At 44.4% G+C, this 21943-nt stretch overlaps 1 protein-coding gene across 9 annotated transcripts in view; it reads left to right on the top strand.

Moving 5' to 3' along the window:
- LOC136114600 (netrin receptor DCC) overlaps positions 1-21943 on the top strand; it is a 361710-nt gene that overhangs the window by 18055 nt on the left and 321712 nt on the right. For 6 of the 9 annotated variants that reach the window (XM_071801689.1, XM_071801688.1, XM_071801697.1 and 3 more), the window contains exons 3-7: positions 6092-7042; positions 9872-10011; positions 10126-10255; positions 10962-12118; positions 12994-13707. The gene's annotated coding sequence lies outside the window, so the exon portion shown is untranslated. Of the gene's footprint in view, positions 1-6091; positions 7043-9868; positions 10012-10125; positions 10256-10961; positions 12119-12993; positions 13708-21943 lie in introns of all 9 variants that reach the window. The other 3 variants (XM_071801691.1, XM_071801692.1, XM_071801690.1) reach the window with 2 other exon arrangements.

Raw genomic sequence — 21943 nt, forward strand, 5'->3', positions numbered from 1 at the left:
AGAAAGCGGAAAGACGTGTAGCTAACAATATAGACGACTCTTTGGAAGGTCTTCATTGCTTGAGCGTTGGGTCAAGTAGACCCAACCATATAAATCTGATTATTTTTTAAGCCAAACTCTTGCAATTATTATTGAATAATTGCAACTTATTGGATATATGAGCTTGTTTTAGCACCAAAGTGATCAGGTGTGTACTTAAACCAAACTTATGGCCTAAATTTTGAAGAGCTCACGGTGATTTGGAGTCATTTTTTGCCTGAGAAAGTTTGGTTGCCTCAAAGGGCAAACTCCACCATTCCTGCAAATGAGACTTGTCTGGATTGCACCAAAAATGATAATACTTAGAATTAGATATAAAAGTATCCAGCAATTTGAAGTGAAAACCGTGTTTTCTGAGACGCTTTCCTGAGATTTAAATAGGCAGTAATTGTCTTTTAATTATTAGATCAGTAGTAGGCAATGTGTCTTAATCTGTTATGCTGCGATTTCTAAAACATATTGCAATTCACCCCCTGGAATTGATTATATTTAACAGGCATTAACCATCTTTTTAAATCACTCTAATATGTCTATTTAAGCATCTTAACTTATGCATTTAAATTAGGCTTAATGGAGGGTTTTGTGATGCAACTTCATCCTTTAGGAACATCTCGGAGGTTGTGGAGACGAGAGGTGAGCTGTGGGCATCACTGATTACACAGCGGGGCTGGAGGTTGAAATTGTCACCGTAAAACGGGTGATTTACACCAATTTCTGCCCTAAATCCCTAATTTTATGCCTCCTCACCCATGTACCTGTGGGGATGCTGAAGGACGCACATCCAGGGATGTCCTATGCCCCACAAAACCCAACTTTTAATGCTCGATGGTGGCTGCTTTTGCCACCGAACAAACATTTGTGGTGCAGAGTAATTTCAAATCTGCTGAGTAACTGTGCACATTTAACTCTGATTATGAACCAAACCCCTGCGTTTGCAGGAGGTTAATGGGCATTTTAGTTCCAGAAGTACTTTGGGACTTGGCAAAGACGAGTCACTAAATTATTCAGGAGGAGAGTTTATTTTTAGCCTTGTGGGGAATGGGTCGGATTGCTTATTCTTTGGGGTTTTTGGTTGTGTTTTTTAGCTGCTTTTTTTCTCCCTAAGTCAGGTTATAAATAAAATCGCAGCGTATTACAGCTCGGCAGGGACTTGTTTCTACCCTCCACACATCTCCCTTGGGATAATCCGGAGATTTTCCCATTCTGCTCTTGTTATGTTGGTTTTCTGCCTCTCGCTAAAAGGTGTCTTAGTGAGGATGCTGTGCAATTTAGGAACTTCTGCCTAGAAACTCCTTGGCTAAGTTGATGATGAGGTTAAAAATACCCATCTATAGGATAGAGTGTAGACTTGGAGGAGCCCTGGATGTTGAAATTCTCCTTGATCTCTTAGACCTCCAATGTTTGAGCTTTAATTCTGAATCCTTATTTTCGGAAGGGTTAGTTCACCTCTATCCCTTGCGTGTGATTGTGTTATTGGGGCCTGGTTGAAGGGTTTGTCGAAAACGCGCGTGTAGTTTGGTTTAAATTCCTTAGTATTTCGCCATTGCCAAATAAATAGCGCTTCCCCACAGCTGCTCTCAGCTCTGACCATCTGCACACTCCAATTATTTTCCATTAATATTTTTAATTATTTAAAAAATACGATCGCTTCCGTTCTTCTTTTCATTAATTCCTCGATAACTTCGCATTTTTCATCATTCAATTACTGTTCATTGCCGGTCATTTATTTCATCAATCATTCACTGTCACTTGCAGCACTGAATGAAACCGGAATACTACAGTGTAGGCCTTTATTTTAAGGTCCTCCAAATAGACATTTTATCAGAGACAATAAAATAATTCCTATTTCCCTTTGCATGATCTGGCTTAAAGAGAAACCCCTGCATTTAGGATGCTCTAGAGATTCCTCCTCCTGGTAGAAAATAATTCCCACCGCTGATATTCTTTTGCCCTAAGATGGGTCATTCTTGGTTCATTCTTATCAACTGCAAGTATTGGAGCTTCATTGGGGGCGTTTAGGTCCATAAATATGAATTTTTAAAGGTAAAAATGATTCCTGAACTAAACCGAGGAGGAAACACCCCCGTGTCCGAGTGTTGCGGGTCCTTCCTCATCGCTATAGAGAGTTCGCTCCACACAATTGTCTCACTTAACCTCTTTGTTTAATATTTTTAATGACTTCTTTGGTCTGTGGATATTTGGCACATTAACATAATTATCTATCTTAACATACTGTATTTGCCGCCTGCTGGGGATGAAACACTGAAACTAACACGAGTAGCTCATTAACAATAATGCTAGTAGCTCATTAACAATGTTGACCCAATTACATGTTGTGTGTCCCAGAGACAAATAACTGTAATTGCGGCTCAAAAGTGATTTCATAAACACTGCGATTCTTTTTGAAATGCAAAGCAGGGGAGCATTATTTGAATTTTCAGTATAAATACAGGTTTAAATTAAATAGAGCCAATCATCCCACTAAACCAAGATTTTGGTCGGTGCGGACGGCCTTTTGCTGTGAATTGATCCACGGCGCGTCTGGTTCCGCAGGATCAAAATAACGTTCATGTTTTCCCTGCAAAAATGATACCGGTTGTAGCCAACAAAAGGCAGACATCTGGTGACTGGCAGCCGCTGCCGCTAGCAGCAGGTAGCGCTTTGCTTTTGAAACCATTTGGATTGTGGCGCGTCCAAGACAATGGGAATCTGATGAGGCTTTTGATATAATCTGCTGATATTTATTTTGTGTTTTAAAAAAAGATGCCTAGATCACAGAATCCCAGAGTGCCAGGGGTTGAAGGGCCCTGGAAAGCTCATCCAGTGCAATCCCCCCATGGAGCAGGAACACCCAGCTGAGGTTCCACAGGAAGGTGTCCAGGCGGGTTTGAATGTCTGCACAGAAGGAGACTCCACAACCTCCCTGGGCAGCCTGGGCCAGGCTCTGCCACCCTCACCCCAAACAAGTTGCTTCTCATCTTTCAATGGAACCTCTTGTGTTCCAGTTTGCACCCATTGCCCCTTGTCCTGTCACTGGTTGTCACCCAGAAGAGCCTGGCTCCATCCTCCTGACACTGCCCCTTTCCGTATTGATCCCCAGGAATGAGTCCCCCCTCAGTCTTCTCTTGTCCAGCTCCAGAGCCCCAGCTCCCTCAGCCTTTCCTCACCCGGGAGATGCTCCACTCCCTTCAGCATCTTGGTGGCTGCGCTGGACTCTCTGCAGCAGTTCCCTGTCCTTCTGGAGCTGAGGGGCCACAACTGGACACAAGATTCCAGGTGTGGTCTCCCCAGGGCAGAGCAGAGGGGCAGGAGAACCTCTCTGACCTACTGACCACCCCCTTCTAACCCACCCCAGGTACCATTGGCCTTCCTGGCCACAAGGGCCCAGTGCTGGCTCATGGTCACCCTGCTGGCCCCAGGACCCCCAGCTCCCTTTCCCCTACGCTTCTCTCTAATAGCTCATTCCCCAGCTTACACTGGAACCTGGGGTTGTTCCTGCCCAGATTCAAGACTCTACGCTTGCCCTTGTTCTATTTCATTAAGTGAGGATAATCCAGAGCTAAAGAGATTTGCTTGACATGGTGCCAATGAGCTGCGTGTGGACCAAAACTCAAGTATTTTTTGTCTTTGTATATAACAAGGCAGAAACTTAGTGTTGCAGATGAGCAATTAATGCTCCGGGGCATCTGTTTGCAGCGCACAAACTTCTCTATTGTTGTCACGGTTCAGGCCCATTTGTGGCATCAGATCATTCTCATTTTTGCAGGTTATTCCTGTTGTAGCTCGTACAGCCCCTGTTGGAACAGCACATGGGCAGTAAGTAATATTTGCATTGTTATGACAAATCTGGGATGAGCGGGAGCCCCCAGCTCTTTGGGACATGGGGCTCTTCACCAACACCTCATCCCCTTGTGGTTCTTTTCCCCCATTTACTGATGGAGCAAGATTTACTTTTAAAAAGCAACTTCAACGCCTCTACCACAATATTTAAGGACGTTATCAGGATGGCTAGGAATGGGTTTTTAAGCTTGAGAGGAGATGACAGCCTCGTCACGCGATACGCCAGCTGATGGGTAAATTGAAACTTCTCATCATTATTTATTGAAAACAGCGACTATAGCCTACCCAGAATTTTCAGCCTGACAGGGCTCATTTATTTCATATTTTAAACATTAAAAAAACAACAACAGGGGAGGCTGTCATTAAGATATCAGTGAATCAAGCCATTGAATGAGATAATTGTTTGCTGAAGAGAAGTTAGCTGAATATTTAATACAATGTCAGCTTGGCTTAGAAGCAAAAGTGGTTGAATTGATGGCATTTTTAATGCAATCATATCATTAGGAAATGATGTATTCAAGAGGTTGGTCAAGCATCTGAACTTGCCTCCGGTCCTTGAAATAATTCCCTGGTCACCTCGGAGTTGTGCGGTGATGTGGGATCCTCTCTCGATGTTTCCATTCCCATCGTGCTGAAGAGCACTAAACCATGTCCCTATGGCATGTATTAACTCCCTTAGAGTTTTAATATGTATTTATTTGTTCTTCAGCCTGGCCTAAGAGCTGTGTTTATAGCAGAGACCCGAAAGACAACAGGACCGGAGTCCTTAAAACCACGTCCTCAAAGAAAAGGAGCAAATAGGTTGAATCTCCCCAGGTGAGGAAGCACCTTGTTAAGCTTATGGATTTGCACAGCGGATGAAGCAGCTCCTCAGTCCTGCTCAAGTTCTTCAGCTTAACCAAGGTGCTGATTTCCTGGGTGAAAAATCTCTCCTAAGAGAGGAATTGGAGTCCTTTGAGCATCAAAATTGTTGTTTGACTCCATAGTAATTTGGCGATGAGCTGAGTTTGAGTTAAACCAATACGGAGCGATTGGCCCCAGCGCTCACTGCTCTTCTAGTTTGACGTCAGTGAAGCTACAGCCCTGAGCTGGGTTTATTTGGCTTGTGGGTAATATTTCCCTATTTTGTGATTTTTCCGAAAGAAATTTCACTGGAGAACCTGAAAATGGAGCATTGGGGATTTCAGCAAAAAGGGGAGCCCTGTGTCCCCCTTGGGTGGCTTCTGCCACCACCTGGGGACCCGCAAGTCCCTGCCAGGGTGAGGAATGAGCGTCGCCACAATTAAAAAGGCAGCTATTGATTTTCTGCTTATTCCCATTGACGGGACAGCGCAGCCCGGGAGATCTAATCTGTGACAAGCCAAATTGCCTCTGAGCTCAAGGATCTGCTGGACTTTCCCCGTTTCTCCTTTGCTTTTCCATCACGGGCAGCTCTTTTGCTGCTTGTGCGTGAGAGCACGTCAAGAAATGAAAATCATTGGTATCTTGATTACCTTTGAGATCCAGCTTTAGGCAAGTGATTAAAAAGCGACCAGTAAATACCTGGAAGAGCTCGTGGTACCATGGGTGGTGGTGGCACCGCTGCTGATGGGACTAAATCCTGGATAACCACGATATGAGCTGACAGCTAAATTAGCTGCTGCCAATCACTCGCTTCTGATCGGTGCTGACAGAGCCGAGCGAGCTGGGAACAAAAGAGACATTTTTTCGGAGCTCGTAGTTATTTTATTAACTTATTACAGTTATTATATTTAGTATTTCCGAGCAGCCCCTGCCGCTGTGCTGTGGTAAGAGGAGGTGCTGCTGAAATAGGCAGAAAACCTGGTGAAAAAATATGAATTTCAGTTATATATATATATAAAGAACAAAGAGGTGATAGGATGCTGCTGGGCCACAATCCTTTCCATGGGGCTCCTGATGCCCAAAGTTGATGTGAAAGGCAGCTTGGTACATGTGCCATGTACCAAGAGCAACCACGGTGCTTTTGCTTTGGAATAATGCATCTAAGCTTTATATTATGTGTATATATTTTAATTCCATATGTTACATGCATATATATTTTATGCATGCTGTGAATCATCTCTGACTCCTGAAGATCACGATTGCATGTCCCTCAACCCGTTAATTCTTATGTTAAGCCTCTCTCTGTCAGAGACCTTCTTGCCGTGGCAGCATTTGGGCAAGATTTAGCTAATAATTACCTTCTGTTCAGGGAAAAATATGGTTTGGCAGGAGAAATCGTCCTCAGCATCCACTGGCAAGCTTGAGAAAGTGTTCATATCCACCTCCAGTTGCCATTTACCATCCTGCGGGAGTCTGCGTTGGAAAACGGAGCCGGCATTGTGAGCGTAGCGCCTGCTGGAAAGGAGATTTAGGGTTGATTTTCTCTGTGGTATGAGAAGAAATCTCCAGTGAAGAGCCTGAGGTGGGTTATATGACCCTGGTCTCCGTGTAGCGTTTTTGTTCTAGAGAACTGGAGGTGATTTTCTGATCTGGTAAATAGTTATCCGTAGGTATCGCGCACACATCCATCACATCTGCCTCTCCTTAATGGGATCTCTGTGTATTATAGACCTGGTCAAAACATGCTGTTCTCTGACAGCCTGACAATAATAACAAAAATACGGCTTTTCCAGCCTTGTGCGAGGTCCTGTGAGGAGTTTCTCTTCATCTCAGCGTAGCCCATAATTTAATCTGGACAACCTGAAATGGTTCATCAAGCCAAGCGGCAGCGCTCTGTCCTTCCAGAGCCAAAGCCAGGATTGCCTTCTAACTCCTTTTCCCATCACTTTCTTGTTGCTACACAAACGGGAAAAAGTCTTATTTACTTTTGCTTTAACATTATTTTCATTTACTGTGCAGATTACTGGTGAGTTTTATTAATATAATGCGTGTTTATCAAATAGCTTAGAGATAATTTGCTGTTTCTATTTAATTTTTAATATTGCACTGCCTGCTGGAGAGGTTTCATTTGAGAATATTGAAGCTGTGACTGTTGTATTTTAATTCTTGACACCTCTCTTCTTCTCATTCTCCTTTGTATTTGATTTTGATGCTTTGGTGAGAGTTTTGGAGGCTTCTTGGAGGATCTGTGAGCAAAGATCTTCCCCTTGTAGGACCTGATGGGGATTCTCATCATTGGGGAGAACACCAGGAGGGGAAGGTGAGAAGCATCATGAAGGTGAAGATATAGGGGACCCTTTGATACCACTTTTATGACAGAAAAACCTGCGTGTACAATTAAGCTGAGACTATTGAAATAATTAAGCCTAGAGCGTTGGGCCGATGGGTGCTGGGAATCTCTCCCCACCTTAAATCTCAGCCCATTCCTGAAGCTCAGCCTGTCGTGGTGTCTTTGCACAACACAGTGGTTCTGTCCTTAGAACTGAATCTTATTTGCTTTAATATATATATTTTTAATTTATATGTTGAACGTCAATTTTGTTAAATTTTCCATTTGCTTTAACGTTTTTTGGGAAGAGAAAATGTCCCGTCCCAAAAGGCATTTTGAAGCAGCTTCACTCGTTATTTCAAAGTGACTGCTCACCCAGAAGTGTGAGCTTAATTATTATTTCTATAAGATAACGAATCAGTGTGAAAAGTCTGAGACATAATTTTGGTGCGGTGTATTTATTAATACTTGTAATTCGGGGTTCATCCAAAGAACTGAAGTTGAACTCATCATCCAGATCAGAAGGATCAATCCAGGACAAGTTTGGGGTCAAAACCCTTTGCAATCCACTTAATTGTCTCACGTTTTTAATCAAAATCATTGTCTGAGATTTGTGTAGGGTGGGATATTTCTGGAGAAAGGGTGGCAGCAAAAGAGATGCTGCTAAGGTATGATATATGTGGGTTTTTTGGGACAGATAAAGTTCCAGATGTCAGCGTTGGCGTCAAGACTATGGCCAGGAAGAGTCAACTCCTACTCAGCTGTGTATCAGAAAGCGTTATAGTGGCTCAAATATCACTTTTCTCCAGTTTTTAGCCTGGATCAGGTTCAATTTCTCCTCCAACCGGCACAAAACGCTCTGAGCTTGCTGCTGTTTGAGCCGCTCGCCGGGGCTCTCGGGTCCAATATTAACGATCGCGGAGCAGCAGCCGCGATCCCGGGCACCACAGAGTAAGGAAACCGTTTCCAGGCTGAGAAGTCTGTAACACCAGCATTTTACTGGGAAATCTAATGAGGAACTGGGGGGAAAAGGGAATTTAATGGTTAAATTCCTACCCCGCTTCCCCAAAAATAATACAGAGTCTTATGTTAATTTTTGCTCCAAAACTTACTACTTTTTTACATGTATAGCTGTCTGGACACTGTTTAAATTTACTTTTAAAATGACCTGGGACTAGGGCTTATTTTTGGACTAGGGCTTATTTTTGGACTAGGGCTTATTTTTGGACTAGGGCTTATTTTTGGACTAGGGCTTATTTTTGGACTAGGGCTTATTTTTGGACTAGGGCTTATATTTTGAGCATCCTCAAAAACCCTGAAAAATCACGCAAGGCTCATTTTTGGGGTAGGGCTTATATTTGGAGCATCCTCAATCCTAAAAAAAAATCACGCTAGGGCTTATTTTTGGGGTAGGGCTTATATTTGGAGCATCCTCAATCCTGGAAAAAATCACGGTAGGGCTTATTTTTGGGGTAGGGCTTATTTTTGGGGTAGGGCTTATTTTTGGGGTAGGGCTTATATTTTGAGCATCTTCAAAAATCCTGAAAAAAATCACGCTAGGTTTTATTTTTGAGGTAGAAAGAAAACACAGAAAATACCCACAAAGAGGGAGGTTTTGGTTCATTTATAAGAAGTTGTTTTGGGTAAAACGGAAGGGTTTCATTTCCATTTTGACCTTTTGGAAATGTTATTGCATGATATGTACTAGAAAATATTTAGATTTAAAAACGGCTTAACCTGAAAGGTCAACGTGTTTTCTGGTGAGAGCGTGGGAGGAGGACGCTCTGCTGTGCTGGGAGCACAATGGCCCTTGGCTGGCCCAACACTGATGGTGGTCCCCTCCTCCCCCTTCCTTTTCTTCCGCTTGCAACACCCCATGATCTCTAGATCTATAGCTGATATGAAATATAGATATACTCTGATAGAGAGCTATTTCTGATACCTACTAAATAACATATGTGGAGGGTATTAATACAAGATTGTTATCACCTAACTAATAACAAATAGTGTAGGATTTATTCATATTTTATTTTTCTGTTATCAAATCATTAATGGATGGGTCCAAAATTCTTCCAGACATTTAAAGCCCCCACTAATACATTGCTCCTATTGCTCCTATTGCTCCTATTGCTCCTATTGCTCCTATTGCTCCTATTGCTCCTATTGCTCCTATTGCTCCTATTGCTCCTATTGCTCCTATTGCTCCTATTGCTCCTATTGCTCCTATTGCTCCTATTGCTCCTATTGCTCCTATTGCTCCTATTGCTCCTATTGCTCCTATTGCTCCTATTAGAAATTCCCATTCCTTATAATGGGGAATGGATGAGGATGTTCTGTCAGATCCTCCCTGGACACTAAATGGAAAAGCAGATCCAAACCCATCCAAAAAACCCACAGAAACCATGAATTAAAAGCAAATCCCCCAAACCATTAAAAGCTTCCGCATTTTAGATAAGAAATAAACCAAGAGCGCTTAAAACTCCCCCGTGCTGGATGGGAGATGCTGCTCTACCACCCAACACCGCATTTCAAAACATGATCCGCTGCTTCAAATCCCAACGCTTGGATCTATTTCTTCCCAAGGTTTTTGCTGCTTCTGGCTGAGAAAAAGCTGCATTTCAATTCGTGGTGGGATTTACATCTTGTTTATCAATTCTGAGCATTAATTCTGAACGTGAAACTTTTGCTCGGTCTTGCGGAACGGGTGGATTTATTTTGATGAACGTGCTGGTGATGCCTTGTGAAAATATAGGGCTAGAGTATATAATCCTGACAGTTTGTTGGAAAATTGCTTCTTTTCTTCCTTTTTTTCCCCAGCAGAAATGAATTCAGACCAATCAGAGCATTGGATTAGTGAAGCCTGACCTGCTAAATTGAATCAGACAGTTATACAGCATCCGACGTTCACCGCATTGACCTTTTTAATGAGAAATAGGTCTATTAGATCAGTTTTACTCCCGGTAAGATATTTTATGAATCGGAGCGGTGCTTTCCATCATTGAGGCGCGGATCAAGTTGTAGAGGGAAGGTTACAACACAATGAAGTCAAATGAGCTTTTTGATGGCTTGTCCAGGTGGAACACGGCTCATTCGTTAACTCGCTGACCCCTCTCCTCGTTGTGCCAAGAACCTCAAGAAAAGCAAAGGCCGCCGAACGGCCTTCAGGAGGGGAAGGAAAAGGATACATCGCACGCAAAGAGCTTGGTAAATCTGATTTTCTTTAGAGTCTGTTGGGGATATTATAGAGGAATCCACGGGGGATTCACTGTCTTCCCCCACAAAAGAAGGTGGAGACAGACGCCAACGTGCTCAGTGCATTTTGGCCTCTGCGCATCCTTGAGGTCCAACCTTGCGTTGTTGTATCACCCATCACACTTTGCTTAAAATTAAAGGTGCTTCAAATCAAAAACTGGCTAAATACAAGCGTTTTGTCCTGGTTTGTTCCCTCAAACCAGTTAATAGCTGTTTATTTTATGAGAATAGTCAGGTATAGACTTTTCCTACAGTTTGAGTGGCATCCCTGGATGGGGATGCGGTCCCCAGATCCTTTGTGACAAACAGAAGAAATGCCCATTTTCTAGAAAATGAACAGTCAATATTTGATTTCATAGTTGCCATGTACAATTTTCCCCTTTATTTGGAGAAAATGAAACGAGAGAACTCAATTCATTATTACATTTTAAAACATGCATTGGATTTCTCTGGCTTGTTAGTTTAGGCCGGCTCTTCCAATGCTGTTCTGCGGCATGGATAGGGCTGGGAGTCGCTTGACTTTTGTGTGTGTGTGGAAGATTAAAGACTCGTTTAAGTTGTTATCATGGAAAACACGTGTTCTTGCTGATTCACGCTGGGGTTCCTCTTAGAGCATCATCTGCTGAAATTCTGCATCTAATATCTTGTTACTTTGCAGGTGCGGCAGCCGACGTGCTGCGATTTTAAAGATCTCGGAGGTGTTTTCTATGGAGATGGGAAGGTGTCCAAGTGCTTCAAAGAAGCAAAACCAAACCAGCTTGAAGGAAGCAAAAGCTCATTGTGAAGGCAGAGTTTCTCCTCCTCGGAAAATTGTGGCTTTTGACCAATTTTGTCCAGAGTTGGCCCCATCCATGACTGTTGTGCCCCCTCTGAGACCTTGTTGACTTTCCAGCTGCTTTGTCATCCCAGGAGAAGGGTCTTGGGCCACCAAGATGAGAAGATGAGTTGAAGGAGCCCAGCTGTGTCGATTGCCTCCCTGGGGCACCATCAGACCTCCAACCATCCGTGTCTCCACGTCTGCCCATCTCCACGAGTTAGTAGCCTTACAAAAATCACTTAAAAGTAATTTAGGGGGACTGAAATGAAGCAGCAGCAATTAAAACCATCTCTATTAATTTTTGGAATAATATGATGAAGTTAGAATTAGAAACGCCTTATACCTTGTAATTCTGGCGCTTGCAGACGTCAGTTTGGAGGTGGATCTGCAGAGTCTACACATCAACTCTTCTGTTGTCTCTCAGTATGAAGGAAAAGGGTGATTGCAGATGGTGAGAGATGGGTTTGCCGTGTCCCCCGTGCCACCCCTGTCCTCTTGCCACCAGCTTTGCTCCCCCAAAGCCCCCCAAGAAAAGCAGGAGGTGAAAATGGTGACCGGCGTGCGAGAGGAACAAACGCAGCCAACCTATGGGCAGCAATGTGAATCATACCCTGCGAGCAAGGCGCCGAACAACTTATCCACGTCTGATCCGCTAATACATATTTATTCTGTTAACGAGGAGTTCATTCCTGAACAGAACGCTCAGGAGTTGATTTATAGCGCAGTCAAATCAAGTCTGTACAAGCTGCTCAATTCACCGACATAAATCACAACAGTTTTGGTTTTGCTCTGGGCTGTGGGGAAAATGGGAGCTGAGCGAATGCGGCACTTGGTGACTGTTAATAATTAATAACAGTTAACGAACAGCATGAGCGGTGCTCTATTATTGAGATCATTATGAACACTAGTGATTATTTTACTATATGACAGCGAGCGTTCATAATAACAACGATGAAGGACAGGGACCTCGGTGCGTCCTCGTCACCCCGAGGGTGCAGGTGAGTCGCTCGGTTGAACGGGTGTCACCAAGGCTAAGATGCTTTTATTCCTAATTCATGGTGGGTGTCAGAATAAATGTGGAGGTGGGCAGAGACCCCCATTAGCATCACCCCTGGAGAAATAGATCAGTATAAATCATTCCCAGGTTTAGTTTATTTACCTAAAAAACCCAATTTGTTTGTATGGGAAGACACTCAACTTGAAATATTCTGCGGACTGAAAAATCTCAGCGTTCACCTTATTTTTGTATCTGCGTGTTTTTTCCTTCCTATTAAATTAATTCCTCTTTAGAAGGCTACATTTCTCCTGTAACGTTCATATATCTTCTACCTATCTACAATATAAAATTACTTTAGCGTTAATTTCTATCATTTTAACAAACAGCAAATAAATCATCCATGGATTTCCTGGGAGGGCGAAACATTGGATGCATGAATTGCACTAAAGGTTTAAACTCCCTTGATTAAGTTTCTCCGAGATGTTTAAGCGAGCGTGTCCACATTCGGATTGCAGTTAATCTACAGTTTTTCATAGACATCATGTTTTAAAGCTTTAAATCCACAAAAGGCTTTTTTTGAGCCTTTTGCCTGGCTGTGCCCGCCCGGTGCCGGTGCTGAATGTAATGTGTTGATGATATATTCAACCCAGCGCGCCGCAAATAGGCGCTAAATATTCAGCAGAGCCTCAGCTGCCTCCTCGCACCGCGGCCCAAGACGAGCTCAGATGGTGACATTTCCCTCCCTAATCCCTTTACTCCTCTTCCCATGCAAGGAATTTGTTTCGAAGGATGGGAAATGTCACCACAGGCCCCTCAAGCTTGCAAAATTGTTTAAAAGTTAATTTTTGTCTGTGTGTTTTTTTTTTTTTTCTGAAGGGGACATAGTCTGCAGTGCCACCACCCTCTGGAGAAGAGCATGGTTTTGGTGGCATCTCTTCCAGATGTCCAACGTGAGGGTTGATGCCCATCTGGTGAGACCCAACCTGGAGTTCTCCGTCCTCAGCACAGGACAGACGTGGACATGAGGAGCAACAGGAATGATCCGAGGCTGGAACAGCTCTGCTGGGAGGATGGGCTGAGAGAGTCGGGGTGTTCAGCTGGAGAAGAGAAGCTCTGGGGAGACCTTATTGTGGCCTTTCCGGACTTAAAGATGGGGACAGACTGTTCAGCAGGGCCTGTTTTGATAGGACGAGAGGTGATGGTTTGAAACTAAAGGAGGGAGATTGAGGCTGGACATGAGGATGAAATTGTTGGCCCTGAAGGTGGTGAGAGCCTGGCCCAGGTTGGGCAGAGAGGTGGTGGCTGAACCATCCCTGGAGACATCCCAGGCCAGGCTGGACGGGGCTCTGAGCAACCTGAGCTGGTGAAGATGTCCCTGCTCATGGCAGGGGGGGCACTGGGGGAGCTGGGAAGGTCCCTTCAACCCAAACCATCTGTGATTCTATGGAGGATGCTGTGACCACTCATCAGGGTAAAGCCCAAGTGATGCTCAACTGAGGATCAAGACCACCTTCTCCAGAAAACCATGCGAGATCACAACATGACGTCAGGGGAATGACATCGCACAGAAGAAGAAAGAAGGATGATCTGGTAATGTCATGTCTGGGGTTTATTTCAGATTCTTGCACTGAAGGGAGCTGATTAGTGTTTTTAGCTAAATATGTCAATATTTTAGGGTAGAGGTGGCCTCTGTGTCCAGTTTCCCATTGCAAAGTGAGGCAGCAGTACTGGCTTGAGAATAGAATATTTAAAATTTAGCTCTCAGAGCTGGGGACCGGAGGGATTTCTATGGGATTGAAAGCCCCAGAATAGTCCGTGGACAAGAGTTATGGCCACAAATAAGTCTTTAATGTTTGAGGTTTGGAAGTTGTCTAGAACAGCAGATGCTGCACTGCACGAAGCTGTTATCTCAGGTGGCTTTGAAGAGAAAAAGCGTTATCAGTACAACAGTAGAAGGTAAAGAACAATCTTTCTGTTCCTGCCAATGTTGGAGTTGTGAATGTTTTCCTGCGGTAAGTACGGAAAGAAGTAGTTTTGTGTGAAGTGGCAATTTAATCTGAAGACGACATCCACGTGTGTTATTTGGGCTGTTTCTCTTCAATCAATTTGAACACCACAAAGTGAAAACCAGTATTTCATTTGAAGGATACTGCAAAAGCGTTTTTTCGCTGTTTTAAAGCTTTTTTACCAGGAACTTGCTGAAAACGGCTCTTGGCAAGGACTGATTTTGGTTTTGATGAACAAGAGTCCTTAGACCAGATACATTTTACTGGAAAAAAGGCCATTTAGCTCCATCGCCCATGTTGTGGCACCTTGGCTTGGGTCTCTGGGCAGCCACTAAGCTGGGTCTAAAAGGACTCAGCTTTACACCCAGCCTGGGGCTTAGGAATTCTCCATAGTCATCCAATACAAACCAAAGTCAAACATTTTGCAAAATGCTTACCCTGCATACCCATGGGTTTATTATGCACAGAAAGACATCACTGCATAGATGAGATTTTATTATTATTATTTTAGCTTCATCCTAAATAAGTTTGTTGTTTTAATTGTTTCTACGTGGTTTATCGACCATATTTCTTAATTGTGAGCACAGATGAATGTACTGAGCATAACACTTCAACGGAGTTCATAACGTTTTGCAGTAACGCTTGCAATATTTATGTAGTCAAACTCTTGAATGACATCTGTTCGTGCCGGATACAATGATGCAGGTTTGTGCTGGTTTGTCAGAGGAACGGGCACACTTCTGTCACTTGATACGAAAATCCTGCCAAACGCCGACAAAATCTGCTCAGCGTTTCCCCCCCGTTCGTCGTTTCATTTTCTAATTAGTGGAGTTGCAAGAGCGATTGAAGGTAAAGTCTGCTAACGCGTATTTTGGAAGTTGAGATCTATATCTTTGTGAAGCCATATGCACGTCTCTCTAGGGGGGTTATTTAGCCAGTTAGCATTTGTGTTGATAACAGCACCGTGAGTTCTGTTTGATGTCAGGTTTGAAAAGGTACGGGAATAAGTGATGGCGCGAGCGCCGAGCTGGCGGTTGCGGGAGGAACGTGCTTCATAGGCTACGAATCTGTGAACGAGATGGGTGAATAAAACACAGGACTCAATCAGTTTGTCCACGTTTAAACCTTGTGTTCGTCTCCAAGGTTAAAAAGATATTCAGCTAAAATCTTTGCAGGATCTTGTCCTTTGCAGCAACCAAGTGGCTGGTGGACCCATGGGTGCTGAAGGCCACCCCATCGTGTGTGGAGGTCCGGAAGAAACGACAACGTTGAGGTTCTTAGGGCCGTGGTTTATTGCTGGTGTTGGGTTATGATTGGATTCAATGACTTTGGGGGTTTCTTCCAATCAAAGTAATTCTATGATCTTGCATCTTCTCAAGTATCTGAAATCAGTCGTGGTTGGATGCTCAATATCCGATTATGTGGACCCTGAGAGAGTGCTTGGTTCAATGTTTGAATGTTATATATTAAATTAAGTTTCCTTTGGGTGGTTGGAGATGTGTAGTTGAGGTTCTTAGGGACATGGTTTAGAGGTGGGCTTGGTCTAGGCAGTGTGGACTCGATCTTAAAGGTCTTTTCCAGCCAAAACGATTCTGTGATTTATCATCCACATGCTTTCAGGGCCTGATTCTTGTTTTCAGTGTAAAACATGAACATTTTCCTTTGGAGTCTTGATGTTCGTTCGTTTTCTCAGCTCGGTCCTCCTGTCCTCCCTCCCATTTCTTTCTACTTGAAGTGGTATCATGGGGATAAAAACTCTAAAGCAAAAACAAGTGAGAAAATGACGTCTCCATGGAGCAACCGATGCCGACTGCCTCCCAAAGCAGCAGCAAATACTTCGTTGTTTAAATGGGTGAAAAAACCCCTATAGATGCCTACATCTCAGCCTGACCCACTCATCCACCCAAAAACCTTAGAATTTCAGGCCCTGTCTTTCTGCTTCTCCTCCGTGACCTCAGGTAAATCCCTCAATATCCTCGTATCTTGTTTTCTCATCAGTAAAATGAAGATAATCACTCTTTCCTACCTCGCAAGGATATGAGGATGGATGTGCTGAAGCCTGTGAGGGAAATAGTTGTTGTGGCATCAGGTCATCCGGTAATTCAAATTAATCTTCCAGGAGAGATGAACCATCGTAACATCTGTTTTGTCTGCTCAGAAACAAGTAGGAAAACACTTGATTTTTTGCAGGGAGAATTTCTGTTCAGCGTGACCTTGGTGTAATTATTTTTCCAACTGAATTTTGACTCTTAATGGCTTGAAAAAAAAAAATAGGAAGGGAACTTTAACGCGTTTCTCCAGGTTGTTAATTTGACAAATGGATTTGAGGTAATGCAAGCGCTTTGTTTTGTTCATTTTAATTCGAGTAACTCGCCATTCAGGAGCTGTGGACTTACCAGCAACTTCGCTGCAATGTGGTTATAAGGACTTGTGAGGTGTGTGGTGCAATATTGTCGGTGCAAAACAGAATATCTGGTGTAATTTTTGATGAGTATCGGCACCGTTATTACAGTGGTGGTTTTTATACCTTTAGAGGCTGTAGTTCTGCAGGATATTACTTAGAAAGTACCTTGTCTTTTCCCTAGCAAGCCATTTAGGAATTAGAAAACCCTCACTCAGCTTTTTATTATGAAGTTGAGAAGTTTGCCAGCCAACAAAATCAAGTCAATAAAGCCCATAAGATTTATGATGTGGGGTGTTGGAAGTTTTGGGGGCTGGAGTCGTTGGCCTTTGGCCAAAGACATGGAAGGGAAATGCGTTATTACCTTGGCTGTTTCAACGTGCAGGTGGAAATGGTCAAGGAGGTAAAGGTATCTTTGGATATATGTGATTATAAGCCAGAAAAATTGGGGTGACGATGTCTGAACTCATGGGAACGTTAGGAAATGTCCTTTGAACGACTCAGTAGTTCCCAAATCTCCGTCTCCTCCATCCATCAGCGTCACCCTCGAGCATCCCCACACCCTCCACAAGAGGCTGAGTTTTCCTCACAGCCCTCCAGACATTTATCGGAATGTTATTTGGTATTAAATACGTAGAAAAAGTAACCTGAAAGTAGCTAAATTAGAAGGGTTAATTATTTAATGATAACCACCTAGTAAGTCCTTGCGCAGCTCAGCTTTCTGTGACCCACCAAAAATGGTCAAACTTGAACGGTACTGGCCAGACACAAAGTTACTTCATAAAAGAGATTTGTGCACCTATTAAATGATGAGTTTTAATGGGAAATACCCAGTTGAAACATTTCATAAAAGCATTAAATGGAGCGAGATGCACCTCTGAGTATTTCTACGTCTCGGTTAGGCTGATTTGAGCCTCACGTGTGGGTCGGGGGAATTGTCTTGGTTTTGTTCCCCAATGGTAACTTTTGAGTGGGATTTTACGTGACAGCCCTTCCTTTCCTACCTCTCCTATATTTCTATTATCACCATTTTCTTTTCCTACCCACAAATCACCTCCGGTTGCGAACCAGGTTTACTTATTGATCTGCTACATGAATCTAAAATTACCCGAAGCTGTTCCTGTCACTCCTTCCCATCCTGGTGCGGTTTGTCTGCTCTCCCGAGCGATGCTTTTCGGATCTCTACTTGCTGTGTTTTCGTGCCTTTAGAAAAAAAGCAGCATCTTAAAATAGTTCTCGTTTCCCTTTGCAGTTTATCGATTACAATCTGGCAATTTCCAGGCCCGATCTTGACAAAACTTTAGTGATTATGAAGAAAAATCGCTTCCTCTCCAGCTGTTCCGCCTCTCGGTGTAGGACCCAGGCGACGCTCGTGTTTCTTGTCAGCAAGAAATAATCAGAGGCTTCCAGAGTCAGGATAAAAGGGGAGCTTTTAGTGAGTAAATATGGGCTTGTGGGAGTGAAAAAATGAAGATAATACAGGTGCTACATCTTGTGGGATGTCGCTAAAGCTCCCAATGGGTTCGATGTGCTGATTTCTTGCCTTTGTGTGCGCTGCCAGGCGCTGGCTCCATCCAACCCTCACCCCTTTCAGCGAGCACTCCATCAAAATGATACTAAAGGAAGAGCTTCCCAACTCTGCCGTGTTGCAAATGGGTTGTGAGACAAATTCAATCTGTGCAAAGGAGGTGGAGATTGAGCTGGAAAATAAGAGCGGGGAGAAGAAAGGCGCACCGGCAACGTGAAGGCAGCAAGGTAAAGAGTTGGAGAAGAGGTTGAGGTTGGATCTGGGGAACAATTTGTTGCCCAAAGGGCTGTGGGGCATTGGAACAGGCTGCCCAGGGCAGTGCTGGAGTCACCATCCCTGGAGGGGTTGGAAATACACACAGATGAGGTTGGCGGGGACATGGGGTGGGTTAATGGTTGGACTCGAGCGTCTCTTCCAACCAAAGCGATTCTGTGATTCTAAGAGCTGGAAATGGTCTCCAGGCGGAGGGTGGGTGTCTCCAGGAGCTTGAGAGATTGTGAAGAGCTCGTTAGGCCATTTGAGGAAAGCAGGAGCCCTGCTTCTCATTAGCAGCGGCCGTTTTACCCAGCGAGAAGCTGAAGGACGTGAAAGTACGCTGACGTGGGTGCTTGAGAATGCTTAAAAGCCTCTTCACTGTTTCAGCGCCGTGGAGCTCCAGACAGAATGAAAACCTTGTGGCACTGATCATTCAATGTAGGTTTTTGGGGTAGTTTTATAACCCGACCCTGAGCAGCCCAAGGGAAACGATGGTATTTTGGGGGTGTGCGAGAGGCAAAGCATCCACGTTGCATTTGAGACGTTCACGGTTTGGAGCGAGGAAATGGATATCGCTGCAAGCCTGTGTGAATTGTCTCTGCTATTTATGGAAGAGGAGGAAGGTCGTTTCTCCAGGCTTCAAAATTCAATTTGCTCGCTGAGAGGAAGGCACTGGGAAGAAAAAGTGCGAAGCCTGCTTGTAACACAGCAGCAAAACAGCCAGCAAAAGCTTTAGATGTTGGCATTGTTCTTTGAGCTGTGATAAATAATGTCTCAGGCTGTGAAGAAGTGATAGAGAAAACCAGGGAAGTCTTCAGCGTGGGTTTTAATAACACGGTTGGGCGTACTGTGGGGTCTGGGTGTAACAAACCACCGTGTCTTCAGCTTTTGTCCACGTCCGTGGACTTGGAGATGCTGGGGATTACACCCATCTCTTCACATAATTAAATAACCCATCTGGGAGCTGGGACTTGGAAGCAGCAGCAATCAGTCCCAAACCAAACCCATGGCAACTCTACCAACACTGAAGCCAAGCACCACAAAAATCAGAGCAGGATGTTTCCCCTGGGGACAGAATTATTTTCCCTTGGGGCTTTCCTCCAAAACTCATCCCAGTCAAGCTCTTCTCCAGCTCCGATGGGATGGGAGATGCTTTGTCTCCTTGGATAGAGTGGGATGTTGGAAGATGCTTCCTTAACCATGCCGTTTTGTGCTTTTTCCATGATTTTTATTGCTGTTTTGACACAGGTTGTTGTTTTGTTCTGCTCATCCCCCTTCTTCCCCACTCTGAGCCCAGCTTGGACATTAGGTTTGGCACTGACAAGCTTCTCATCACTCCTTACCCTTTTTCCCCAGGCAAGGCCGAAGCAGCAGGGATTCTCTAATTAATTAGCGCGTGGGGGAGCGTTGTGAGCCAATCTTAGCACTGGTGGACCTGGCGGAGAAGATAGAAACCCAGCAAAGCCCTGGCAGCAAGTGAGGTTCCCACCATACTTTGTTGACTTGGCCATGGCCACAAATTGCAGCAGCCATAGGAAAATCAAGGTAGATGATCCCCACCTCCAGCTGAAAGCTTTTTCCTGCTCCCAGCTGCACATATATATATATATTTGTCCTTTTTCACATGCTTTGAGGCACTTTGACCTCTGCTGAGGTTGCTTGTGGCATCTTGGCCAAGAAGCTCCTGGTCTTGGTGGCTTCAGCACAGAGCAGGATGGAGGTTTTAGCCTGAGATGGAGTGAAGCTGTTGGATGAGCAGGTGTTTCTGATACAAGTGTTAAGTGTTGGATTGAAGTGTGTATCATCATGCTGTGCCGTAAGATCCTTTACATCACATTTCCACTTGCTGCTTGTAGATGATTGTTGCTCTTGGTCTAAGAGGCTGCTCCTCAGACTGCTGTGTTTTTCACCACTCCAGGCTCCTGTGCAATAATCCGTGTTTAATTCTGAGTTCTATAGGGATATGGAGTGCGTCTGGCTCTCACTGGTGCTTCAGGTGGAGAGGAAGAAGAGAGCTTGGAGCACATCTGTACAAGTGGGAGAACCCAAATAGAGAGGGAATGACTAATTCAAATATCCTTACTCTCCTGACAGTCTCGAATGCATCTTTATTTGGGGAGCAATTGAGAGACAGCTCTGTGCTGGGGAATGAATAACACTTGCTCTAAAGGACCCTTTGTCAAAGAAATGCCCAAAAAATGTATGGTCTTGAGCCAGGCCATGCAAGTATTGAATGAAGAGTGTCAATATATGGTCTTCTGTTTACAGCTTTAGTGATTTGTACTGACTCCTGCCCACCGTTGATCTCAGCAGCACCAATTTAGCGTGGGACCTGTTTATTTTTGGAAAGCACTAAGAGACTTTTGAAAGGGCCAGCGGTGAAGCCAAACAGCTTTTCAATATCTATATTAGTGAAGAAAAGCCTCACTCTCAGGTATGCTCTCCAAAAATGGTGGAAGGCAAATACTAGACACTTATATCCCAGTTAAAGAACATTAGGGCTACGTGGCTTTTACACAATTGCAAGTGATATCTTTCTATCTGTTTTTAAGGCTCTGGAAATTCAGGCTTATGTAGATGATAGTAAATAACATTGCTGTAATAGGACAACTGTAGTCTGGCTACCGCTGGAATCAAATATGAGTTTTATTTTTGTCGAACAATGGCAAACGTAATGTAAAAATTGCTCAAGGGACCAATAAATAAATAGTTCTCCTTTGCTGGGAGTGGAAGAGAAATGAATGTCCAGACAGAGAAAGCAATTTCTCAGTGGAGGAGCTGACTTTCCGGATAAATGCTGTCAAACTTGTACATGGAGTATCGAAAAATGAAGCTACTGGTTGTGCGGAGCTTGGAGAGCCCCAGTTGCTCATGGTAGGAGAGGAGGAGCATCAGCCCTGTGGCCACTGGAGCGGCTTGGGATTGACCCATCGTAAAATGTGAATCCCAGAGTGTCAGGGGTTGAAGGGCCCTGGAAAGCTCATCCAGTGCAATCCCCCCATGGAGCAGGAACACCCAGCTGAGGTTCCACAGGAAGGTGTCCAGGCGGGTTTGAATGTCTGCAGAGAAGGAGACTCCACAGCCTCCCTGGGCAGCCTGGGCCAGGCTCTGACACCCTCACCCCAAACAAGTTTCTTATCAAATTTAAGTGGAACCTTTTCTGTTCCAGTTTGTACCCATTGCCCCTTGTCCTATCATTGGTTGTCACCCAGAAGAGCCTGGCTCCATCCTCCTGACACTGCCCCTTTCCATATTGATCCCCATGAATGAGTCCCCCCTCAGTCTCCTCTTGTCCAGCTCCAGAGCCCCAGCTCCCTCAGCCTTTCCTCACACAGGAGATGCTCCACTCCCTTCAGCATCTTGGTGGCTGCGCTGGACTCTCTCCAGCAGTTCCCTGTCCTTCTGGAGCTGAGGGGCCACAACTGGACACAAGATTCCAGGTGTGGTCTCCCCAGGGCAGAGCAGAGGGGCAGGAGAACCTCTCTGACCTACTGACCACCCCCTTCTAACCCACCCCAGGTACCATTGGCCTTCCTGGCCACAAGGGCCCAGTGCTGGCTCATGCTCACCCTGCTGGCCCCAGGACCCCCAGCTCCCTTTTCACTGCTCTCCAACAGCTCATTCCCCAACTTACAA

This window comes from Patagioenas fasciata, chromosome W (genome assembly GCF_037038585.1).
Source record: "Patagioenas fasciata isolate bPatFas1 chromosome W, bPatFas1.hap1, whole genome shotgun sequence".
Taxonomy (NCBI): domain Eukaryota; kingdom Metazoa; phylum Chordata; class Aves; order Columbiformes; family Columbidae; genus Patagioenas; species Patagioenas fasciata.